The sequence below is a fragment of the Canis lupus genome, chromosome 28 (assembly GCF_011100685.1).
Source record: "Canis lupus familiaris isolate Mischka breed German Shepherd chromosome 28, alternate assembly UU_Cfam_GSD_1.0, whole genome shotgun sequence".
Taxonomy (NCBI): domain Eukaryota; kingdom Metazoa; phylum Chordata; class Mammalia; order Carnivora; family Canidae; genus Canis; species Canis lupus.
The window spans coordinates 21,620,614-21,645,131 of NC_049249.1; the positions used below are offsets into that span (position 1 = coordinate 21,620,614).

The window sequence follows — 24,518 nt, forward strand, 5'->3', positions numbered from 1 at the left end:
TATTTTTATCTTTTTAATTTATTTATTTACGATAGTCACACTCAGAGAGAGAGAGAGAGGCAGAGACACAGGCAGAGGGAGAAGCAGGCTCCATGCACCGGGAGCCCGACGTGGGATTCGATCCCGAGTCTCCAGGATTGCGCCCTGAGCCAAAGGCAGGCGCCAAACCGCTGCGCCACCCAGGGATCCCAACATTTCAGATTTAGCAGTCAGTATGAGAACGGTTGCTTTTCTTGGAGTGAAGTGCCTCTACATAATGCTTGGTATGTCCTAATCTGGGCTTCAGAAGACTTGTAAAGAGAGCGTTGTTAAAAAGAAAAATAAGAGCGCAGGGTAACTGGTCATTAAATTAAGATGCTTGACTATTTAAAAATGTGTAATTAAGGTATGGTACCAACTCATTTATAGGGTTACTTTTGGAGCATACGTGTAAAGTTTTTTGTATCCAGATCTTGATTGCATTGTAATTGCCCTCCAACTCATTTTCCTTTGCTTAAATTGAGCAGATTAATTTTGCAGAGGGAGGGCCGGAAAAAAAAAAATGGCCACTTTTGTTGCATTTAACTTTTCATCTTTTCATAGAGTTCGCTCTTTTTATCATCCCAGAGTTCACTTTTTCTTTTTTTTCTTTTTAAGGATTTTATTTATTTGAGAGCTAGCGAGAGTTTGAGCGGGAGTGGGGGGGGGGGGGCGGGGAGGAGGGTAGGAGGGCTAGTGCGTGAGGGAGAAGCAAGCTCCCCGCTGAGCAGGGAGCCAGATAGGAGGCTCTATCCTGGGACCCTGGGATCATGACCTGAGCCGAAGGCATATGCTTACCTGACTGGGAGCCACCCAGGCGCCCTGGCCAAAGAGGTCACTCTTAAAACTGACCTCAAATGCTGGCATGTTGGTAATAGCTGTTTTTAAAGAAAAAAAAAAAAGTGGTGTATCAATTTTGAATGTTAAATGTAACTTATCTCTTAATTTAAACGTATTGGTTATGAGGCATTCAGTTATGTTGTGGCTTTTTACATGTATGATAACATGTTTATTGGTAAACATTTGACATGACAGGTGATCATAAGACACCTGGGAAATACTTATTTCGCATGATAGAAGGATTATATTTCCAAAATATGTTTTACATTCTAAAAAATGAAAAAAATGTACACTTTTCTACTTCTAACCCCATTTTTCAGTAATGCTATACTGGGAAGAATGCGCACTTACTCAGTGATGTTTAAGATGTGGATATGGTCTTTGTAAAAACCAAAATGTCTTTTGAGACTAAGACGACATAGCGTCAGCATCAGCTGCTACACACACACACTCCTGAAATCTAGACTCAGGGTGGGGGTCAACTTCTGCAGTTATGAGGCTTCCTGATGTAGGTGTATCACGTCTGTTTTTGTTATACTTTAACCTATACAGGTTGTTAGCCGTTTAATCTGTTCTTTGGCAAAGCAGTTGTTTAGCAGTATTGAGCAGCACTGACTTGTGTCATCAGGGTATAGAAGGACTTCTGTTAAGGGAAGAAATCCCATAAAAGCGTAGAAACTCAACTCTGAACAAATTAAGTTTGTAGAGTATTGGGGAATGATAATATCAGAACTCTGAGTTGTTTCAAGCAAAGTGTTTTAGAATATGAATGCTTCATCTTTAGTATATAAAATGAGTCTTCAGAAGGTGGTTATATCTATCATGCTATGTAGCAAGTGAAGACTAAGCAAATATTTGTAACAACCAATATTTATTTGTTCTACCTCTGTGCCAGACAGATTTTATGTGATTTTTTTTTTTTTAAGATTTTATTTATTCGTGAGAGACACAGAGAGAGAGAGGCAGAGACACAGGCAGAGGGAGAAGCGGGCTCCATGCAGGGAGCCTGATGTGGGACTCGATCCCGGGACTCCAGGATCATGCCCTGGGCCCAAGGCGGCACCAAACCGCTAAGCCACTGGGGCTGCCCGGTTTATGTGATTTAATTTACTTACTCCTCACAACCCAGCGACTAAACAGAGACACAGGTTAAGTGTTTTGCCCAAGGAGTATAGGTACTAGGTACCACAGGCTGGTACTGAACTCAGTCTGACTCCATCTAGAGTGAGCCCATGTAACTAGTGGGCCTTGCTAGTATACTTGCAGTAGTAGTTAGAAATCAGTGAAAAGTCTTCGGAGTATTCCCAAGACTACAGGGGTGCCCTTGTCTTCTTTAGCCACACCTTTCTGTATTAATACAACTAATAGGTTGTTTAAATATGAAGGGTGGTGATAAATCTGCTTTAAGTAGAATCACCTTTTGACTTTTTTTTTTTTAAATTTTTATTTATTTATGCTAGTCACAGAGAGAGAGAGAGAGAGAGAGAGAGGCAGAGACAGGCAGAGGGAGAAGCAGGCTCCATGCACCGGGAGCCCGATGTGGGATTCGATCCCGGATCTCCAGGATCGCGCCCTGGGCCAAAGGCAGGCGTCAAACCGCTGCGCCACCCAGGGATCCCCACCTTTTGACTTTGAAAGAGGATTCTCTTTTGATAAATTTCACTAGGCTAGGGCAGCTTGGGTGGCTCAGCAGTGTAGCGCTGCCTTGAGCCCAGGGCTTGATCCTGAAGTCCTGAGATGGAGTCCCATGTCAGGCTCCCTGCATAGAGCCTGCCTCTCCCTCTGCCTGTGTCTCTGCCTCTCTCTCTCTCTCTCTCTCTCTCTGTGTGTGTGTGTGGCTCTCATGAATAAATAAATAAAATCTTAAGAAAAAAAAGTTTCACTAAGATACTATATTTGGGCTAGAGTAGGTTGTCTTTTTAATTATTAAAGATGTTAAAGGCCTTTTTTTTTTTTAAAGCTTGCCATCTATGTTAGACCCAACAGGCACTATTACCCTTGGAGAGATTCTGGTTTTACACCAAATCAGTGGGGCTGATCTTCTGATTATCAACATCATATCAACCTAAGATGGATTTTTTTTTTTTTTTTTTAAATTTTTTTTTTTTTTTATTTTTATTTATTTATGGTAGTCACAGAGAGAGAGAGAGAGAGAGAGAGAGAGAGGCAGAGACACAGGCAGAGGGAGAAGCAGGCTCCATGCACCGGGAGCCCGATGTGGGATTCGATCCCGGGTCTCCAGGATCGCGCCCTGGGCCAAAGGCAGGCGCCAAACCGCTGCGCCACCCAGGGATCCCCCCTAAGATGGATTTTAACTTAAATTTGTTCTAAGGTTCACCTGAGTTGCCTCCTAAAATTAGCCTTCAGATATAACTTGTGGCTTATACTTTGTCATTTACATTCCTCATGGAACTGTGTGTTGCTGCTTCACCAATGTAGTTAAGTTAGGCAAATAAATTACAATCTAAATTAGCTGGTTTAAGTAATGTTTAGAATTATTATTGTAGAGAACTGAAACCTTTTGTTGACAGTTTAGTGAAATATGTTAGGAAAAAATGTTTAAAAACTTGCATATGTTGAATTAAGAAAGCCCAAGCTGTATTGAAGACACAGGTTACTTATCTGTTTCTCATATAAATAAATACTAATTTTTTTGTCTAGAATTAATATTCAATGCTGTTTCCAAATCCTTTGGAATTACTAAATGTGTAGACTTTGAATAGAAAAAATTTAAAATGTCTACTTAGAATGCTATTCTTTCTTTTAAACATGGGCACCTTATTTAAAATTGAGTTGTAGACTATGTTATGTCACTGAGGTTCAAAATGAGTGCCCTGATACTTTCTTTCATGTCTTCTCTGTTAAATGCTTTATCATTTGATCTCGGGGTCCATTCCAGTATACTTATAGATGATATTGTTATGAGGTCTTTCGGGTTCTGCAAGTGACTAAGTAACCTCTGTTGGCCAAAAGCCAAAACAATCTCAAATTTTTACTGTAATGGGTTGTATATATTCAGAATCCTTTATATCATACAGGTTAGAAGTCTTTCATTGACTGTGGCTTGAAAGAAAACCTATAATCTTTTATCTATCCCTCATATATAATAACTAGATGAATTTATTTTTTCCTTCTAGCAGTAGCTGGTTATGGACACACGTATGTAACTATCCTACTTGAGGGATGCTCTTCCTTTCATGTAAAGTTAAAAATTATTCATCTGGCATTCATGCAATAAATAATTTGAGTATCAACAGTATGCATTGAACAATTTTAACTGAAAATTATGTTAATTAAAATTAAGTGTTGCAGAAAGAAAGACTTGTGGGCTCTTTTTTCATGTGCATTTTAATGTTGATTTTTTGGGATCCCTGGGTGGCGCAGCGGTTTGGCGCCTGCCTTTGGCCCAGGGCGCGATCCTGGAGACCCGGGATCGAATCCCACATCAGGCTCCCGGTGCATGGAGCCTGCTTCTCCCTCTGCCTGTGTCTCTGCCTCTCTCTCTCTCTCTCTCTCTGTGACTATCATAAATAAATTAAAAAAAAAATAATGTTGATTTTTTTTTTTAATGTATGAACAAGTTTCAAAATACACTTCAAAATTAAGTTAATTGCACAGTTGAACACATATTTGAATGTTAAGATGATACTGTTTAACTTACCATAAAGCCTTAAATGATGGTACAAATAATAAGAATCAGTCTCTTGTTTCCTTAAACTAATTTTTGTTGGATATCTTTGAAAAGGTGCATTAATAATCTTTCAGGTTTCTAGGACATTGCTTACTACACTGAAGGAGCAATTTAATGAGGAGTATCCTAGAAACCTTAAAGAATGAATATGGCTTTCAATGTTACCTAGCATAACCCAAAAACTAGTACCATGATCACAAAAGGTATATATTCCTTGTTAGGAAGACAGTATAGACTTGTTTCTGACTATGCCAAAGCTAAACTGTTACTGTATAGGCTTTGATGTATAGTTACATCTTTATAACGCATTTATTTCTAAATTCAACTTTAACCTGATGTCAAACTGATCTGCATTGCCACCATATACTTAATTTTTTAAAAAAATTTATTTATTCATGAGAGAGACAGAGAGAGAAAGGGGCAGAGACACAGGCAGAGGGAAAAGCAGGCTCCATGCAGGGAGCCCGGGTCTCTAGGATCACACCCTGGGCTGAAGGCAGGCGCTAAACCACTGAGCCACTCCGGGATCCCCTTAATTTGTTTTTAAAAGTTGGAGTTAAAGCATAATTGGAAATAGACCTCCCTGATATAAGATGAACTTTGAAATCTCTTTGTTTCAAATTGTCCAAAACCTGGCCTGAGGATATTGGTGTATAGGCAGTACATTAACTAGCATTTAAGATTGCCTTCTCAAATAAGACTACAGTTTGAACCTGGGGTGATGAAATTCACTTTTTCTGCAGTAGACATAGATGATTTCCATACAATAAAGATTTCTCACAACTAGCTAGGCAGGCGTTAAAACACCTTTTGGAAGTTTAAGGGCAAATGACATAACATTCTTAAAACCAATGTCTCAAGAAGTACACTGCCTATATTAATAAAACTTTGAATTTTAATGCTTACAAGGTGAATTAAGGCAAGTAGACATTAAGGCAAGCAGTTGATTAAACAAGATGGAAATCTAACTCCAGGTGACATACATAAAATTGTTACTTTATTCTTTTGGCTCCCTTTCATACTCATTTAAATGTGTTCTTGTAAGTTTTTTACTCCCCCATCCCTTTACCTCTTCGGAAGAGAAAAGGACTGTTCAGGAGACAGTTTAATTCTGCTCCCAGGCTGTTGTGGGTTACCTGCTAGGGGAGCTGGAATTTGAACAATGTAGAAGGCAATCAGGTTGGAGAAGTGCTGAGTTTTTCAGTATCTTGGGGCTTGGTGTATGCCTTTAATTTGTCACCGTCAGCAGTGTTTCTGTGACGTTTTTCCACAATGGCTCAGTTATCCTGTACAAGGACAGCATTTCCTTTTTCCTTTTTCCATACAGTATTCTCATCCTGTCATCTTTTGATCTGCTGGAATGACTAAATGCCATACAAAAAAAAAAAAAAAAGTTTACTCAGTATTCTTATGGAGAAGATAATTAGGCTTACTTGGTATGTCTGAAGAAATATATTTTGGGATCAAGTCCTTCCCAGGGACTCTTTCAAGAACGCTCTATTTTTAATCTTCAGAAATTAGAGCCAGTAACTGTTAGCTGCATTGTCACTTCTAATCTCATTTGTCTTACTAGTACGTGAAAAGATTCTATAAGGGCAACCTTTCTTAATATCTAAGGAAGAGGTTGGGGAATGGTGACAGTCACAGTTCATTTGGAGTTGTGAATGCGCTTAAGTGCATAGGACAAGCAGTGTAGGGAAGAGTGAAAAGGGGGGAGAGATTGGCAATGAAGTTGATACATTGTCCGCATTCCCAACTTTTTTATTTTTATTTTTTTGTAAATTTTAAAACCATGTTCTTTTCACTTTCCTTCCTCCTATGACTTTTATTGCCAGAGAAAGGTGGAATTTTCAAGGTGATTCCTTTTTTTTTTTTTTTTTTTAAGATTTTATGTATTTATTCATGAGAGACAGAGAGAGAGAGGGGCAGAGACGTAGGCAGAGGGAGAAGCAGCCTTCCTGCAGGGAGCCCAATGTGGGACTGGATCTCTGATCCCAGGATCACACCCTGGGCCAAAGGCAGCCGCGCAACCACCGAGCTACCCACGCGTCCCCTTCAAGGTGATTCCTATCTGATTGCTGAGAAGTTTGGCTTTCAGCTGAAAGGTGCACTGAAAGGAATTTCCTTCCATCACTCTCCACCACTATTTTTTTTTTTAATTTCAAAAAAAGATCTTGAAACAAGTATGTGTGAGAAACCTTACTTATCATGTAATAGTTGGGAGCCATTATGCATTAAAGTTAAAATACATATTATTAATATATCAGAAATCCATATTTAAATACTTTTTTGCAAAACTAAATCTACAGTAGTGTTGTGTTAGGATGTTTCTCTTTAAGTGGGTATCAGAATTTATTTTTATCCAAAAGTTGAAAGTATTATGAAAGACTTCTCTTGTCTCAGTGAATGTTGATAATGAAAAAAATCATAGTTCTTAAACTATTATCATTAAATACTTTAATGAAATACTAGATAGACAATGAATTGGTCACTAGCCACTGAAAGACTGTCACCTCTAGAGCAGAATGTAGTAGGAAAGGAACATTTTATTACCTGAATAAGAACAGTGTCTCTGCTTGACATAGCGAAGGCTTTGAGAAGCTGTTTACTTGGTAATCACTTGAGTTAGGTGATTTTATTGTGTTTGAGGTTTTATAATTTGAATTACACTGGGCTCTATAAAAAGTGTCTGGTTGGACCATCAGCTTTTGATGAATGCAATTCTGGAGGGATCGTGACTATCAGTTAAGTGCTTTGTAGAGAGAACCCTGTTTTGTATCACACCTGACTGTCACAGAACATGCTTCTTTGAGCTTGTTTAATTTGGGCTCAAAGGGAAGAGTGCCATCTACTGAATGGCCAGCATCAAGTTGAACAGCCCCATGTTCTTACAGAACTCTCAGCTGGCTACTGGAGAAACCAGACTCACACTGAAGAATTTGACAGGATCTTAGTACCAAGTGGAATTGTTGTTTTTTTCTTTTTCTTAATTTTAATTATACTTTCCAGCAGGAGGCCTAAACACATGATAAAGAACTAATTCACCACTTGTTGGGAAAGAAGAAACTTGAAGAAGTTGAGACTTTATATTAAATAATAGTCTAGCAATCATGAAATCATTACTAAATCAAAAGCGGTAAAGAAGAGGTGCCTGCGTGGCTCAGTCAGTTAAACATCTGCCTTTGGTTCAGGTATGATCCAACAATTCTGGAATTGAGCCCCATCAGGCTCCCTGCTGAGTGGGGAGCCAGCTTTTCCCTCTGCGACTGCAGCTCCCCCTACTTGTGCTCTTTCTCTCTCTGTAATAAAATCTTTTTTTTAAAAAGTCAAAATCATTTTAATGAGATATTTCATTAGTGGTTTAGGTTATTGATGGCTTCTGCAGACAACAATAATATTGTTTAAAATTTGGTCCGAAAAAAAATATAAAATAAAATTTGGTCCTAAAATCAAATCATTTGTTTAACTGGAGGTAAGGGTTTTAAGAGTATTTGAATACTTTCATAGTGTTTTTTGCTCTTGCCCTTTTACTTTGTCTCTGTTTCTTAAGGCAATTATTCCTGCTTGAGTGATTTCATTATTTCAAAGTGGGTTTTGTTGTTTTGCTTTACTCAGTGGCCTCCTGTTTTGTCATGTTTTTCCTAACTGCCGGAGACTGCCAGTGGTAGTAGTTACGGTTAGAACTAGAGGTCACAGAACCAGGTATAGGTCAGTGGAACTTTATGACACCTGGAATAGGCTTGTCAAAGCCAAACAGGAAGGAACTTCAACAATATGAATTTAAAGAAAGCTTTGAAATTATGATGATATCTTTGTTATATATAATTAATCAGTAACCATTTTCTTGGCCCTTAAAACCTGCCAAGGGTTATATTAAGCACTTTACATAAACTATCTGAAATTTAGTTAAGTAACTTGCCCAAGATCATAAGTTGATAAGCTTGATCCCGCAGCTAATTCCTTTAAATGGGATGCTATACTGCTCATTTATTTAAGCTCGTTCTTGTTGGTGACTGCACAAAAGAATTGAACCAAGTTTGGAAAAGTATTTATGCCTCTGCTGGAAAATACTGGTAGTTTTTTGTTTAGCTATTCATCATCACCTTTTTTTTTTTTTAATTTTTATTTATTTATGATAGTCACAGAGAGAGAGAGGCAGAGAGAGAAGCAGGCTCCATGCACCGGGAGCCCGACGTAGGATTCGATCCCGAGTCTCCAGGATCCCGCCCTGGGCCAAAGGCAGGCACCAAACCGCTGCGCCACCCAGGGATCCCCTCATCATCACCTTTTTAAAAAATAAATAGGATTGAAATTTCAGTAGGATCAGGAAGTATATATGAGATAGACCTTCAAATATTTGCCATTTAGTTTTACCTAAAATATTCATTTCTTTGTTCCTTTTGCTATATTATTTGTTAATTTAAAACCACAAAAGTTTATAATTGAAACAGTGAATTGTTTCATGTTACTTAAAATATACTGCTTCACGGGAGAAGGGATTGACTTTACAGAAGGGTTTTATGCTGAGGTTCTAGGGTGGTTGCAGTTGAGCGGATGGGGGATGTGTTAGTTGTTTGTCTATATTTTGCTTGTTCCTAAATATTTTTAGATAATAGTACTTTTTAACATGGTAATAATATTCCATGTCTACAGCATAATAAAAGTCAACCATGTGCCAGTCTGAGGTCTTGGGAGAATTTCAGTTTGCTGTGTACACCAAGTGTACTCTGAGGACCAAATGAGTACTGTACCTCTCATATTTGTATTAATAGTTTTGAATGCGTGTATCCTCTTGAGCTATTTAATACCTACAATTGGAGAGTGGTTTTGGCTTTTAAAACCTATTTTGACCTTTATTACCTTAACAGGTTAGGAATCATTGTTTTGGTATAATCAAAAGCGTCTAAAATTGCATTTCAGTGATGGTTGTGCTGTGTATTCTAAACCAATCACTCTTTAAGGACCTCTGACTCTTCCCTTTCATATGTAAGAGAATTATGTTTTGCCTTCCAGAAAATCCCCATAGGAATATCAGTTACATAATTCCTTGGATTCTGACTCTACATTCCAGTAAAACGTTGAAAAGGTCGGCAACAGCTACTATGACAACACAAAAGATCTTACTTACCCAGTGTGCTGAATGCTGAATGTCAGGTACAGATAACACAGGCTCTAGGTCATCTCCTCAAGAAAGAAGCCCCACAGATCGAGTGGTCAGAAAAAAAATCTCCCACAACGAGGACAAGGGTGGGCCATGAAAGGCAGGATAGGATTTCACTAGGTACAGGCTATGAAAAGAGTTCTTGGCAAGGCATTACTGTCCATGAAAATAATATTTTTTCTGTAGTATGATTGGAGATAGTTTGTAATAGTGGTTCACAGTCTCTTCTCATGTAAGGCACTTGAAGGCTACAATATACTCTTATGGGTAATAGTGCCAAGGACACACTTCCTTTTAGGGTATATTAGAATATTGCAGGGAATTATATATATATGTGTATGTATGTATGTATATATATATATATAATATATACATACACATATATAAGATATATATATTTGGGAGAAAGTGGTGGTGAAGGGCATGTAGTTTTTTTTGTTGTTTTATTTTTTTAAGTAGGCTCCATGGAGCCTAGTGTGGGCCCAGACTCACAACCCTGACATCAAGAGCCACACTGAAACCAAGAGTCAGAGTTGGCTGCTCAGCCAACTCAGCCACCCAGGCACCCTGGTCATGTAGATTTTAATAGTGCTCCTTATGAACCACATGAAAATGACTATCATAGAAACATCCTAATATTGTTATTTTGAAGTAATGCTTAGGAAAGTTGGTACTTGGAAAAGGACTTTAGAAATTCTCATCAGGGACACCTGGGTGGCTCAGTGGTTAAGTGTCTGCCTTCGGTTCAGGGTGTGATCCTGGAGTCCTGGGATTGAGTCCTACATCAGGCTCCTTGCATGGAGCCTGCTTCTCCCTCTGCCTCTTTCTCTGTGTCTCTCATGAATAAATAAATAAAATCATAATAAAAACATAGAAATTTTCATCATTTCCAAAACTCAACAACAAGAGGCTCCTTTTGGGAGAAGGTGTGCCTTTTTTAAAAATCCAAGTTCATCCATCATTTACTTTGCTGAATATCAGAATATAATTCTGCTAATGGCTCTGTTAGATCTCTTCAATCTAATGTATAGATAGATTTGTTGATATTATGAAATATAATCATTTCTACTTAATTTTTGTTAATAGTGTCTGGTTTTGGATTTTAGAGGATTTGTTCCAAAGGTCTGAATTCTTCGATTTTGTAATGCTTATCACTTAGTGTAAGTGTTCAAGATATTCTGAGCAAGTCTCTTTCTTTCTTTCTCACTTTGGTTTACTTATAAATTATGTAGGGGTTGGGATAGATCATCTTAAGATCCAAGTGGTTTTACTTGGAAGATGACTGAGAAACCTATGATTGTTTCTTTGTGAAGGTTTTGAGACTATGGATAATAGATATTAGAAGGCCAAGACCATAAAGTCCTTGGCTCTGTGTATATGTGGCAGTTGAGAAAAGGACATTCAGACTCCAGAACCCCCAGAGTTTTAGTTCTTCAGAATCTAAGGGCCCTTGGCAATAGACAATGGGTAGATCCTTTCTGAAAACAATGAAATAAGCAAGGATAGCAATTTTTTCTAAAGCAAACTTTGGAAACATAATGGCTTATTTTTCAAAAAATGGTGTTTTTCCACTCCCCTTCCATGTTTACTATATTTAGTTCCTTGTAAATATTTCTGATTTCTGTTCAACTCTTCTAAGCAACTTTGTTTTCTTTTATTTGTTCATTTATTCATTTAGCAAATATTTATTGAGCACCTATTAAGGGCCAGGCCATGTCTAAGTTTTGGGAATTCAGTTAGCAAAACAGAAGACCTCGCCTGTCCTGGTGGAGTTGGTCTTGGATGTAAATAGAAACAAACAAGTAAAGTATGTATTGTATTGGTGTAAATGTTATGGAGAGATACAGAGCTGGGAATTAAAATAAAGGGAGTGTTTGGGTGTAAGGCAAATTTAAATAGAGTGGTCATGCAAAGCTTTCACTGAGAAGGTGACATGAGCAAAGACTTGAAGAAGGTAAGGATGTATGTGATAAGAGGGGAAGATCGTGGCAGGAAGAGGGAAAAAGCCCTGAGGCCCAAGAGTATCTGGCATGAATGAATCAGAATGAGGGATGGGTATTGGGAAGTTTTTGGATGACTTTGAAAAGGTAGGACATGATCTGACATAGTTTTTCGAAGGATTATTTTGGCTGCGTTTTGACACTATGCCATATCGGTACAATAATCTTGGTGAGAGATGACATATCTGGTACAGGTGGTGAGATGTGATGGGATTCTGGATACATTTGGATGATATAGACAATAGGATTTGCCAACTGGGGTGTGTGGTATATGTGAGTCAAACTTGAGCACAAGGTTTGGTGTCTAGGCAGAAGTTTGCAGGAGGAACAAGTTTGGGGGGCAAAGGAAATAGGAGTTCAGTTTGAGACCTATTAAGTTTAAAATGTGTATTAAACATCCACTTGGAGATACTGAGTAGGAAGTTGCTGTGAGTAGAAATATCGTTATCCTTACTATATATAAACTTGATAGTTGTCATTATTTTCCTCTTTCACTTTTAAATATTTGCATATTTAATTTCTTTGACTAGAATAAACTTTACTGTAGTAAGGTTTTGATCTCTTGCTGTTTATCTTCTTTGAAGGGATTCAATCTGTCCTGTAAAACCTTAAGTTTACTTTAACTTCGAAAGACACTTGGTCCCAAAGGAATTCTTTTTTTCTAGAAATAGCACAATTTGCTTTTAATCAAAATGTGAAACTCTTGTTACTGTCCTTTGAAATGTGTGTGTGACTGTAAAATAGAACAGTTTGGCTGTTCCTCAAAAAGTTAATACGGTTTAATGGTTAAAAATAGTAACATTTAGTTACCATTATGACCCAGAAATTCTACTTCTAGGTATATACTTGGGAGAATTGAAAACCTACTGTTCACACAAAACACTTATACACTAATGTTCATAGCAGCATTATTCTTCATAATCTTAAAGTGGAAACAGTTCTATCAATTGATTAATGGGTTAATGTGGTAGACCATGCAGTGGAATTCAGTCAAAGAAAGGAAGGGAGTGAGTTAGTTACATTCTAAAAAATGGATGAACCTTGAAAACATTGTTAAATGAAAGAAGCCAAATATGAAAGGCCACATATGGTTTGGTTTCATTTATATGAAATGCACAGAATAGGTATATCCAGAAAGCAGATTAGTGTTACCAGGGCCTGGAGGGTAGGGGGAATAGGGAGTGACTGCTTAATGGGTACTGGGTTTCCCTGTGAGATGATAAAGTTCCAGAACTAGATAGTGTTGATGGTTGCATAGCATTGTGAATATACTAAAAACCACAGAATTATACAAAGAGTGCATTTTATGGTATGTGAATTATATCTCAATTTTTAAAAAAGGTATTAGGAAAAATATGTGTGCACTAAAGTAACTGAAACAACTTATATGGACCTTATTTCTGTAATGGAACTGCTTTTCCAGTTGAAAGTTGATGAAGCCAGACTTAACCACACTAAACCTGGTTTAGCTTGGTTCACTGAAAGGCAGAGTTAAGATACTTAGATCGTTCAGGTAGAAATCAGAACGCAGTTTGTGATCCTATCCTCAGCAAGTCATACGTGAGTTTAATTTTTTTAATTCTCAATTTCATTGAGATGGCCTAGATAATGCAAAAGAAAGCTCTCAGATGATCATTTCTGTGAGTTTCAGAGAACAGAAACCAGTTTATAAATAAGTTTATTAGATCTTAAGTCAATAAAGATAGCTTTTTTTTCCATATCTATAATTTAAAAAATATGGAGAACTCAATTCCTATTAATTTTTTTAGACCAACCAGGATATTTACCTCCTTCTTCTTTTTTTTTTTTTTTTAAGATTTTTTATTTATTCATAGAGACACAGAGAGAAAGAGAGAGGCAGAGACACAGGCAGAGGGAGAAGCAGGCTCCATGCAGAGAGCCCGACACTCGATCTTGGGTCTCCAGGATCACTCCCTGGGCTGCAGGCGGCACGAAACCGCTGCGCCACCGGGGCTGCACGGATATTTACCTTCTTAAAAAACATTATTATTTTCATCAAAGAGTTTCCTTTTTTTAAAAAAAATTTTTTATTTATTTATTCATTCATGAGAGACACGAGAGAGAGAGAGGCAGACACACAGGCAGAGGGAGAAGCAGGCTCCATGCAGGGAACCCGACGTGGGACTCCATCCTGGGACTCCAGGATCACACCCTGGGCCGAAGGCAGGCGCTAAATTGCTGAGCCACCCAGGGATCCCTCATCAAAGAGTTTCCTGCTGAGGAAGTAGATGAAAGAATTATCTTTAAATTTCATACTGCTTACTACCCTAATGTTATTTTTTAACGATATAATTCATATACCATAAAATTTATTCCCTAATTTTATTTTAAATAAATATATGTATTCTTATATTCCTTTACTAGAATGAAAGCTTCTAGAGAACAGAGGTCCATATAACTTGGATGATTTAATATGTTTTCAGCATTTTAAGAGAACACATGAACCAGACAAGAAGTATAGGGGAGGAGAGGCACTTCTGTACTTGGCTCCAGCACTAGCTTGAGAGCTATGCAGCAATTTAAAGGAAGTGCAGGGGGGGGCAAAGAGAAGGGAAATGTTTATCCCATTGAGAGAAGCAATTAATAAAGGAGGTTGACATTTGAGTTGAGTTTTAGAGGATCTTTCAAATGTTGAAATAGGGTGAATTACAGACCCAACTTGATAGAGAGGCATATAGGTCTATAGGATAAACGTGGTGGGAGAAGAAACAGGAAAGGTAAGGTTGAGAGCACTAGATCATAAAGGCCTTAGGTGCTATTTTAGGAAAATTAGATTTTATTCTGGGGCACTTATTTTAACTGATGAGGCATAATTAGATGTGTCTGAGATTGGCGGTGTGAAGAATGTTGTCATGGAGAAAGTGTTGGCAAAGAGACAACAAGTTAAGCAAATGAAGTAAGGCAGTGGCTTTGAGATTAGAAAGGAAAGAATGGGACATTGTGAAGACAAAAATATTTACACCTTGCTGAATAATGCAGAGGTTGAAGGAACATTCCATCACCATGGGTGGAAATTTAAATGCGTCTTACTTCACTTCCAATTCTCTGACTTATGACAGAAGGGAGATACACTTATAATACTAGAAATGAGGCAAATTCTTGAATGTATCTTTTCCTTACCATACATAAAAGACTTTAGAAATGTGACTATTTCTTAATTTTCTTTAATTTTTACAGCTTGTCAGTTATTACCCTATTGTTCAGTCTTGGGACTTGTTTTCACTTGGGCCTTTGGAAATGATTGAATAGTCCTCATTTTGGTGTACTAGTTTTTATGTCCAAATGAAACTACCTCCTTATGCTGTGTTTTGTATTGTAAACTTTTGTGTAATGGAATAATAAAGAATTGAAGGTACAGGGCATTTCATTATCAAGTATTGCGGGTAGTCATTACAGGACATTATGCCATCTTGAGGTTTCCTCTTACATTTAGTGGTTTATCTTGGAACTTCAAAAGTAAACATGGTAATAAGCACCTATTAGAAAAATCAGAAATATCAAAAGGGGTACATTCAAAATATTTTTTTGGTGTAAACTTAGTAGAGAATACAATCCAGTAAGTTTTTGCATATTTGCATAATGAAATAAGTAACATAAGATTTGTCTTTGATTAGCTATTTTTGTTTGTGGGTTTGTAGCTCCCTTTAATAAGACATGTAACAAAGAGGATATTATAGTCGGGCATAGTTATTTTATAAATGGTTGGAAGAAAATACAAGCTTTGACAGAACTAACTTCTAAAATATTACAGGATAAAACTTTCATGCTTAAAAAATTTAAGAATTAAAATAGCTTATTCAAAAGCAATTATTAAAAATAATTGTCATAAAATACTATGAAAAGTTTGACAATTAGAGTAGAAGCACTTACTGATTTATTTAAAAGCAAGAGTTTATAACTTGGTTCCTAAGATAAACTTACTGTGAGTCTTATTTTAGTAAAATTATTTTCATTTTTAAACATTTGAAATTAACTTTTGAGTAAGAAACATAAGGACATGGGGAGATCCCTGGGTGGCGCAGTGGTTTAGCCCCTGCCTTTGGCCCAGGGCCTGATCCTGGAGACCTGGGATCAAGTCCCATATCAGGTTCCCTGCATGGAGCCTGCTTCTCCCTCTGCCTGTGTCTCTGCCTCTCTCTCTCTCTCTCTATGTCTGTCGTAAAAAAATAAATAAAATATTTAAAAAAAAAAAAAAAAAAAAAGAAACATAAGGACATGGAACAAAATCCAAAAAGGCACAAAAGAGTATACAATGAGAAGAAAGTTATCGCTGCACCCCAGGCCACTCAGGTCTCCTCCTTTCGTGTGTATTTTTCCAGAGATATTTTTTATTGTTTATTTTTAAATTCCTGAATCAAGACTTTGCCTGCCTACACCTGGTGGATGAAATGCTGTGTAAGAAATAGAGCCTTAGGCTCAAAACAGCCTGGAGAAATAGTTAGCCCTGTTCTCCTACGTATGGTTTCCAGATCCACTCTCTATTTTTTTTTTTTTTTTTTTAAAGAGTGTTCTTTTCAAGCTTCTATCCACTTAACAACAGAGGTATGAAGATTGGGCAGTGGAAATTATAATCCTCTGTCTCCATGTCTCATCCTAGGCAATGATCAATAACTTTATGAAATGATATATGCAAAGCAAATTCTATTTTGAGAAGTGTTCCCATAGAAAAACATCCTCTATCTAGTAGGGAGGTTAAAGAAGGGGTCAGGAATGGTCAACCTTTACCATCTTTGTGCATCTACCCCATTAGGCCAGCTATAACAGTACCTTTCTTTCTTTCTTTTTTTTTTTTTTTTTTAAGATTTTATTTATTCATGAGAGAAACGGAAAGAGAGGGAGGCAGAGACACAGGCAGAGAGAGAAGCAGGCTCCATGTAGGGAGCCTGATGTGGGGCTCGATCCTGGGACTCCAGGATTATGCCCTGGGCCGAAGGCAGGCGCTCAACTGCTGAGCCACTCAGGTGTCCCAACAGTACCTCTTTTAAAACTTTTAAGTTTTGGTACTTGGCATTGTTTTGTTGACTCTTGCCTTTGGCTTTCCACTAAGTCCTAAGATTTTCTCTTAAGCCTTAAGATTGCCTGACTCAAGCTTATGGCTACTAGACTTGGTTTCTTTTCTTGTTTTGAATGGTATTTAATATAATGTCATTCCTATGCAGATATTATAAACTTTTTTTTTTTATTTTTATTTATTTATGATAGTCACACACAGAGAGAGAGAGAGAGAGAGGCAGAGACACAGGCAGAGGGAGAAGCAGGCTCCATGCACCGGGAGCCCGACATGGGATTCGATCCCGGGTCTCCAGGATCGCGCCCCGGGCCAAAGGCAGGCGCTAAACCACTGCGCCACCCAGGGATCCCCCTATGCAGATATTATAAAAGTCATATTTGTGGGAGGGGATTCTTTTTAAAGTTTCCAATATATTTATTTTTGTACCAGTCATCTTTTATTGAGTGTTAATTCTCAATTAGGATAAGAAAGGATTCAGCAATGATCTAGCTCCTCAAGAAGGGGTGCCAGGCCACCCTCCATACAGGACCCTCTTCAGTGGTACTGGCTTAGCCACTCATGTTTGAATTCCTTTTAAGAAAGGCGCAATAGTTGAACAGCATATAAGCTGCCAGCATTGTAGGAAGTCCAGCAGTGCTCCCTTTCTTTACATTGACATACTTGTAATATTGGTAGTAACCCCCTTGAGACCCTCCCCAACAAGTGCCTTTAGGAACAAAATCCTGCATCAGTATCCAGCTTTACAGCTTCACAGCTTCCCTATTTTAACATCCATGAGTTTCCTCTTCACTGGTACCACTGACGCCATCTGGGAGTCCTGGATATCTGTTGTCTTCCAGTATTTTTTATTATGGTAAATAAAACATAAAATTTACTATCTTAACAATTTTTTTTAACAAAGATTTTATTTTATTCATGAGAGACACAGGGAGGGAGGGAGGGAGAGAGAGAGAGAGAGAGAGGCAGAGACACAGGCAGAGGAAGAAGCAGGCTCTATGCAGCGAGCCCAATGTGGGACTTGATCCCGGGACTCCAGGATCACACTCTGGGCCGAAGGCGGGTGCTAAACCACTGAGCCACCCAGGGATCCTCCATCTTAGCTATTTTTAAAGGTGTAGTTTGTTGGTAATATTATATAACCATCACCACCTTCCATCTCTAGAACTCTTCATTTTACAACATTGAAACTCTATACCTATCAAACAATAATTCCCCATTCAGCCTTCTGTATTCTTAGATCAAAAGAGTTGTTTTAAGATCAAAGTTTCAGGTGTTACAAAATCTGTTATTTTCATCCCTAATCAAGATTGTAATTAGAAACCGTATACAGGTCTGTATCATGCAACAAAGGTTATGATTGTCATTCAAATAGCCCTTGGAGTTGAGACAAGGGGCACAAAACCTATAGCCTTTAAATCATCATTTTTTTTTTTTAAGATTTTATGTATTTATTTGATGCAAAGAGAGCACAATCAGCAGGAGCAGCATGGGGAGAGGGAGAACCAGGCTTTGATGCAGGGCTCTATCCCAGGACCCTGGTATCATGACCTGAGTTGAAGGCAGACACTTAACCAACTGAGCCACCCAGGTGCCCCTCATATATACATTTTTAAAGACTTTTTTATTTGAGAGAGAGCACGCATGGTAGGGGCAGGGAGGTGGTTGCAAAGAGGGAGAGAGGGAATCCCAAGCAGATGCGGGGCTCAATCCCAGGATCCCAAGACCCTGAGATCAGACCTGAGCTGGAAGCTTAACCAACCAATCGAGCCATCCAGCATCCCTGATTCATATTTTAAAGTGAAGAACCATAGCCTCATTATATCCCTCAGCTATGCAAATTCTATGTTGGTGGGTTTGAGAGGAAGTTTGGTAATTATGGGAGAGGTGGAAATCTGTAAAGTGGCGCAGGCTGACCTCTGCCTTCATGATGCAATAAAAAGGAAGTTTCCCCACTAATACAAGTAGGAGCTACCCAGGTTTGCAAGTCTCTTTGGATGCTGAAATTCTGCCTTTATGTGGATCATTTAGACTTTCTACTATATTAATGATTGGAAGTGGGAATTATCTGTAAGTTTTAAAGTTTGGGAGGCATTTGGAGTAAAGAGGGGGTTGAAATTGAGACTCCTAGAATTTTGGAATCCTCTACTTTATTTTATGGATGAAGGACCTGGTCTGGTTGAGTAAAGTGGCATGTTTAAGATCATATTACTTGTGGCTGATCTGGACTCACAACTGTGTTTCTGACTGTCAGTCCAATGCCTTTTCTACTTAGGACTTTACCAGCAATCTTAACCCATTCATGCAATTATAGGGTTAGGGAGTTCACCAGAATTTCACTTGATCTTCCCTAGATCAGGTGTAGGCGGAATGAAAGACCTCACCATCCCTCAGTGATTTGAAGCTACTTTTCAAGAAATAGTTGGTACCTGTCTTTGTTTTGTTTTCTAAATCTTTCATTGAGTTAGGAAAAGGTTTTTGAAGTTTCAAAGAAACCTCTGGAATGTGTCATGTACTTTCTTGTTATTTTGACAAAAAGCTATGCTGATCTTCTGTATATTGTTCCGGTTTTAGTATACTTACCACTGAAGGCAGTCATGTACATGGTAAATGTTTCTGACATGTTTAGGAACATTATATTGAAAATTCAAACTAGATGTATTTAGCTCCCTTGATTTATTTATTTATTTATTTATTTATTTATTTATTTATTTATTTATTTATTTATTTTTGGAAGATTTAAATGAGAAACAGTTCCACACTCCAAAGAAAAGGGAAAGTTTTAGGTCATTTGTTTGAGTAAAATAGATTATAGGATTTATGGCCCCAATTTTCCATTATTTTCAACTAAGTGGGTCATTACATAAGGCACAGTGTTTTGTTTGAGGCAAATTATGCTCAGAGACTAAGATTGTCTTTGCCAGTAATTTAACACAGGTTCACTGCAGGAATTATAATTTAAATTTTTCACAAGCCAATAGAATACAGGATAATGTCTCTTAATTAGCCATAAAGAACCTATGCCAAACCAATGCTAGATCAATTACAATTTAATTGCTGTACCTTTCTATGAATTGGATTTTGGTACAGTCAGTCCTTCCAACAAAAACTTGGGTATCAGCTGCTGGCTTAGTTCCTTACTTCTGGGGCATGTGGCTAGTGAGCGATGGTACCAGTGTTGGCAGCAAAGTGGGTTGCTCTGAAGTTTATTACTCTGTGGACCATTACATGATGTACACGCTGCCTATGTCCTTGCCAAGGCAAGGACAGCTATCCCTCTTCTGGAGACTGCTGCATGGTTTAACACCATTGCTGACCAAAGAGTAGTGTGGCCACAGCAGGAGCAAATCTTGAGATCTTCAGAGAGCAAATTTAGATTAGCAAAGGGTAGCCTTACCAACACCAAACTTTCTTGATAAGTCCTCACAGATTCTTGGTATTTAAAGTTTAAATGTCTATTATGTCATAGATGTTCTTCCAACTGATTTTATCAGTAAATCCCCAGGGGTGCCAGTCAGCAGTTGAGCTAGGAAGTGCTCATCAACAACAACAAATGTCGATAGTATCCCAATGCAGATTCCTCAAAAAAAAACAAATTCACCCTTAGATCAAAACAACTTTACTTAGGTCCTAAGCAAGTGGATTTGAAATCATAACAAACCAGTGTACAACACAGTGAAGGAGAAAATCTGTCAGGTTGGAAATGTTAGTATTTTTAATCTAATTTTGTGATAAAATCATTTATCAAGATTTTTAGCATTTAAGAATGCATTTTATCTGTGTTGCATCATACCAAGGACTTTTTTTTTTTTATTTTTATTTATTTATGATAGTCACACAGAGAGAGAGAGAGAGAGAGAGAGGCAGAGACATGGGCAGAGGGAGAAGCAGGCTCCATGCACTGAGAGTCCGACGTGGGACTCGATTCCGGGTCTCCAGGATCGCGCCCTGGGCCAAAGGCAGGTGCCAAACCGCTGTGCCACCCAGGGATCCCCCATACCAAGGACTTTGAAAGGAATTTATCAGATTTGTTTTGGATTTCTTTTTCCATGTTTTGCTACTACATCTGGTTTCATAACAGTTTTAGTAGGTAATTTTCAAGATAGCCTCATCTTTTCAAAATAAGGCCTTTGATAAAACATCCTTATAAGGAACTAAAAAGATTCACAATTATGGTTGGGGTCTAAATATAATTGCTTTTGATTTTACTGTGAGTATGTAAGATGTCTTTTGATCTATTTTTTTAAATCGATTTTAATAGGAATTGGGTACAAGTTCAACATACTTGTTGGAGAGCTTTGAATTCAGTGTTTTAATAAGTTGGTTTAAATTGCTTGGGTACTAGCTGTGTATTCTTGTGACAAAATTTGTGGGTTTTTGTTTTTAGATTCCACTTATCAGCAGAATCATAATTTTTGTTTTTCTCATTCTGACTTATTTCACTTAGCATAATACCCTCTGGGTCTGTCCATATTGTCTCAAATAGTATATGGTGGCAATATTTGTATTTAAAACCTTATAAATCAGGGATCCCTGGGTGGCACAGCGGTTTGGCGCCTGCCTTTGGCCCAGGGCGTGATCCTGGAGACCTGGGATCGAATCCCACGTCGGGCTCCCAGAGCATGGAGCCTGCTTCTCCCTCTGCCTGTGTCTCTGCCTCTCTCTCTCTCAATCTGTGTGACTATCATAAATAAATAAAAATTAAAAAAATATAAAAAAAAATAAAATAAAACCTTATAAATCAGTTTTTATAAAAATCATGTAATATTTAAGTTAATGGTTGATTTTTTAAAAAAAAGTTTCTCTTGGTAATTTTTCCTGAGATTTTGGTCTACAGAGAATAAAATGTTGATTACTAAAAACTTCAGTTACCTGAAATTCTTTGGGTCCTCTAATGAAAGGAAACCAAATGGTTGAAAAAATACCAATGGATTTCCGGGCTATATTAGAAACAGTAACTTCTAGGTGGGTCCCAAAGTCAATATACATTGACTTCAATATGCTTTATAGCGTAATGTACTTAGAATCAATATTTGGAATAACGGCCCTAATAATACCTCGCCCAATTCTTGAGTAATGAAGATAAATATGTTCATGAAAGTACATAAAATCAAAAGTTGGTGGAAAGATAGCTTATAAGATTTTGGAGAGTGTGTATGGGGGAGAAGGCTACGTTTGTTTGGCTACTCTAAGAACATTTTTTGCCGTTTCTGATCAGAATAATTACTTGAATTTCCCCAAAGTGTTTTTCTTTTGATAGCTCACTATCTTTTAAGAGGTTTAATTGCGGGGCACCTGGGTGGCTGAGTGGTTGAACATCTGCCTTCAGCTCAGAGTGTGATCCCAGGATCTGGGATCGGGTCCCACATTGGGTTCCTTACAGGGAGCCTGCTTCTCCCTCTGCCTATGTCTCTGCCTCTCTTTCTGTGTCTTAAATAAGTAAATAAATACATACATACATACATACATAAAATCTTTAAAAAAAATAAAAGGTTTAATTGTATGGGTTTGGGCCTTCTGTTCATGTATGGTGTTTGTACATAAGGTGGTCATCAGTATAAAAAGTTAATGAAATATTTTGCTCTTTCTTGTACATCTTATGTTTTACACTATGGCACATCTCAATTCAGACTAGACACATTGCAAGTATTCAGTAGTTACATGTAATTGGTGGCTACCAAATTAAATGGCACAGCACTAGAACATCTTTCTCTTTTGTCCTACATTAGTGTTGAGGATTCTTCCAGTAGAAGTTTGCTTGGGGGACTATAGTCATCTCTATACTCTTCTATAATTAATGGAAAATAGAACACTTCTGAAATTTAAAAAAAAAAAAAAAAGATCATTCTTGGTCCTCAGTTTCTCTCCTTTATAATGTGTAACCCAAAACTAGTATTGCTAAAGAAATGCAAATGTTATTTTTAAAAAAAGAAATGCAAATATTATTGAATGAGAATGTTAGAGGGTAGGTTCATTTGATTGAGCTTGAGTTGAGGCAAGCTGGAATAGAAAGGGAAGAGTTAGCACAAGGGAGTATGAATAAGACCAGTCTAACTTAAAATCCTGCTGGCCTTGAGCAAGTTACTTTACTTCTCTGAACTTTTTTACTTTATTTGTATGTAGAATTGTGATAAAAATACCCATCTCTTAGGTTGTTTCGAGGATTAAGTAAGATGACATGTAAAATATGTCATTTGTATTTTGGTACATCTGAGGTGCTCAGTAAATTTATAAATGAATAAATGATTGTTACATCCACCACTCCCAAATCCCTGTTTGTGAGAAAAGAGGAAGAAGGCATGCCTAAAATGAATGCTGGTAATATATTAAAGAAACTTAGCAAGTTTACTAAATTGATTATGATTCAGTGTTTGTTCAAAACAAACTAGTTTCTAAGCTTTGTGGTTTAGATTTTAATTGAGAGATTTGAGATTTTAGTTCAGGACCATTATCTGAAAGTTTCAGAAAGTAATGATATGAAATAGTTTATCTTCTGCATGTTTAAATACTAAGAAATGAGTTTTGCCATTACGTTTTATTTCCATATACTTATCCTGTTAGTGAGTTAACATAGCATCTGTACATGTTTCTAAATTTCAGTTATTTAAGAGGAAAATCTCAATTATTAAAGATAGTTTTTTTTTTGTCTCTTCCTAGATATGATACAAATGCTAGCACGGGTTATTGCAATTTTGGAATTTAAATGTGTTTTGCACCCACTTTGAACGCTAGTCGACAGAGTAATAGGTTACTGATGATTGTAAATTTTTGTAGTAATTGGAACTAAGGAAAACTTTTCTAAATGGAAGAAAACTGCCACTCAATGACTAAGCTTTATATTAAAATGCAAGTGACCTATTCTTGTTCAAGCATTAACATCTACTGATATTTATGGATAGAATGGGGGCTTTTTATGACATCAGCTGTATGGTGTGTTCTGAGTCTATTTAGGAGGATGCTGTTTTTAAATCATATTTGATTTACTCTGAGTTTTGAGAAATTTCCTTTATTTGAAAATTTAAAACATCTCTAAAAAATGGAAAGCATGGAGAGTTCTGAACAGATGATTAGATTAGATATGAACTCTTCAAAGCTTTATGCTCACCCATAGTGTAGGCCACATCTGTGGTAATGTTCTTGGAAATCGGTCACATTTGAAAATCCAGTTCTTTGCCAACAGCATCTGGTTGCACTTTACATTACATACTTTGAAAGTACTTTTTGAATTGCAAAAAAGCAAACCATATGACACAGACTTTTCTTACCTGATTGAAAGTTGTTTACAATTACGGTTGAACTTTAAGCAGACTTAACCGAAGGCATAATTATCCAAATGTATGAATTATCACAATACCTCAGCAAGAAAGGATTATATTCAACTTTTAAAAAAGTGTTCAAGACTTTTACATTATTCTAGTGACCCTTACAGAGGTCTTATTTACTAAAAGTTTTAAAATTGTGGAATTTTAAAGGTGCTGACCTGATTGGAATACACTCTGTTAAATAGGCAGTCAAGAAATGGTATTGATTGATGTGATTGGCATTCCTCTACTGTCTTACAGCTCCCAACAGCTGTTACTAGTTGTGTACTGTGTATATGTTTGTCATGGTTGACTATGCCAGCTTTTGATATACAGGTATCTTATTATAGTAGCCCAGGGTTTGACAGCCTAGAAGGGATTTGTGAGATGATTTTAGTGGCATGGGTCTAAGCTAACCTGTGATCTACACAAGATATGTCTTTGGTTTCCTTAAGATTCCTTTCATGGCATGCCCATC

The 24,518-nt window shown here is 37.4% G+C and overlaps 1 protein-coding gene and 1 long non-coding RNA gene across 7 annotated transcripts in view; one reads left to right on the forward strand and one right to left on the reverse strand.

Annotated features, from left to right (window-relative positions):
* The window catches only part of ADD3 (adducin 3), a 124,913-nt gene that overhangs the window by 3,413 nt on the left and 96,982 nt on the right, over positions 1 to 24,518 (forward strand). The window contains exon 1 of one of the 6 annotated variants that reach the window (XM_038578754.1): positions 131 to 263. The exons of the other annotated variants lie outside the window; for them this stretch is intronic. The gene's annotated coding sequence lies outside the window, so the exon portion shown is untranslated. Of the gene's footprint in view, positions 1 to 130; positions 264 to 24,518 lie in introns of those variants that run through there. 6 annotated transcript variants of the gene reach the window in all.
* LOC119866585 lies at positions 85 to 8,196 on the reverse strand. The gene is made up of 4 exons (XR_005380584.1): positions 7,103 to 8,196; positions 5,686 to 5,913; positions 817 to 896; positions 85 to 290 (listed from the first exon to the last, which is right to left on the reverse strand). It is a non-coding gene; the product is annotated as an uncharacterized LOC119866585 (long non-coding RNA).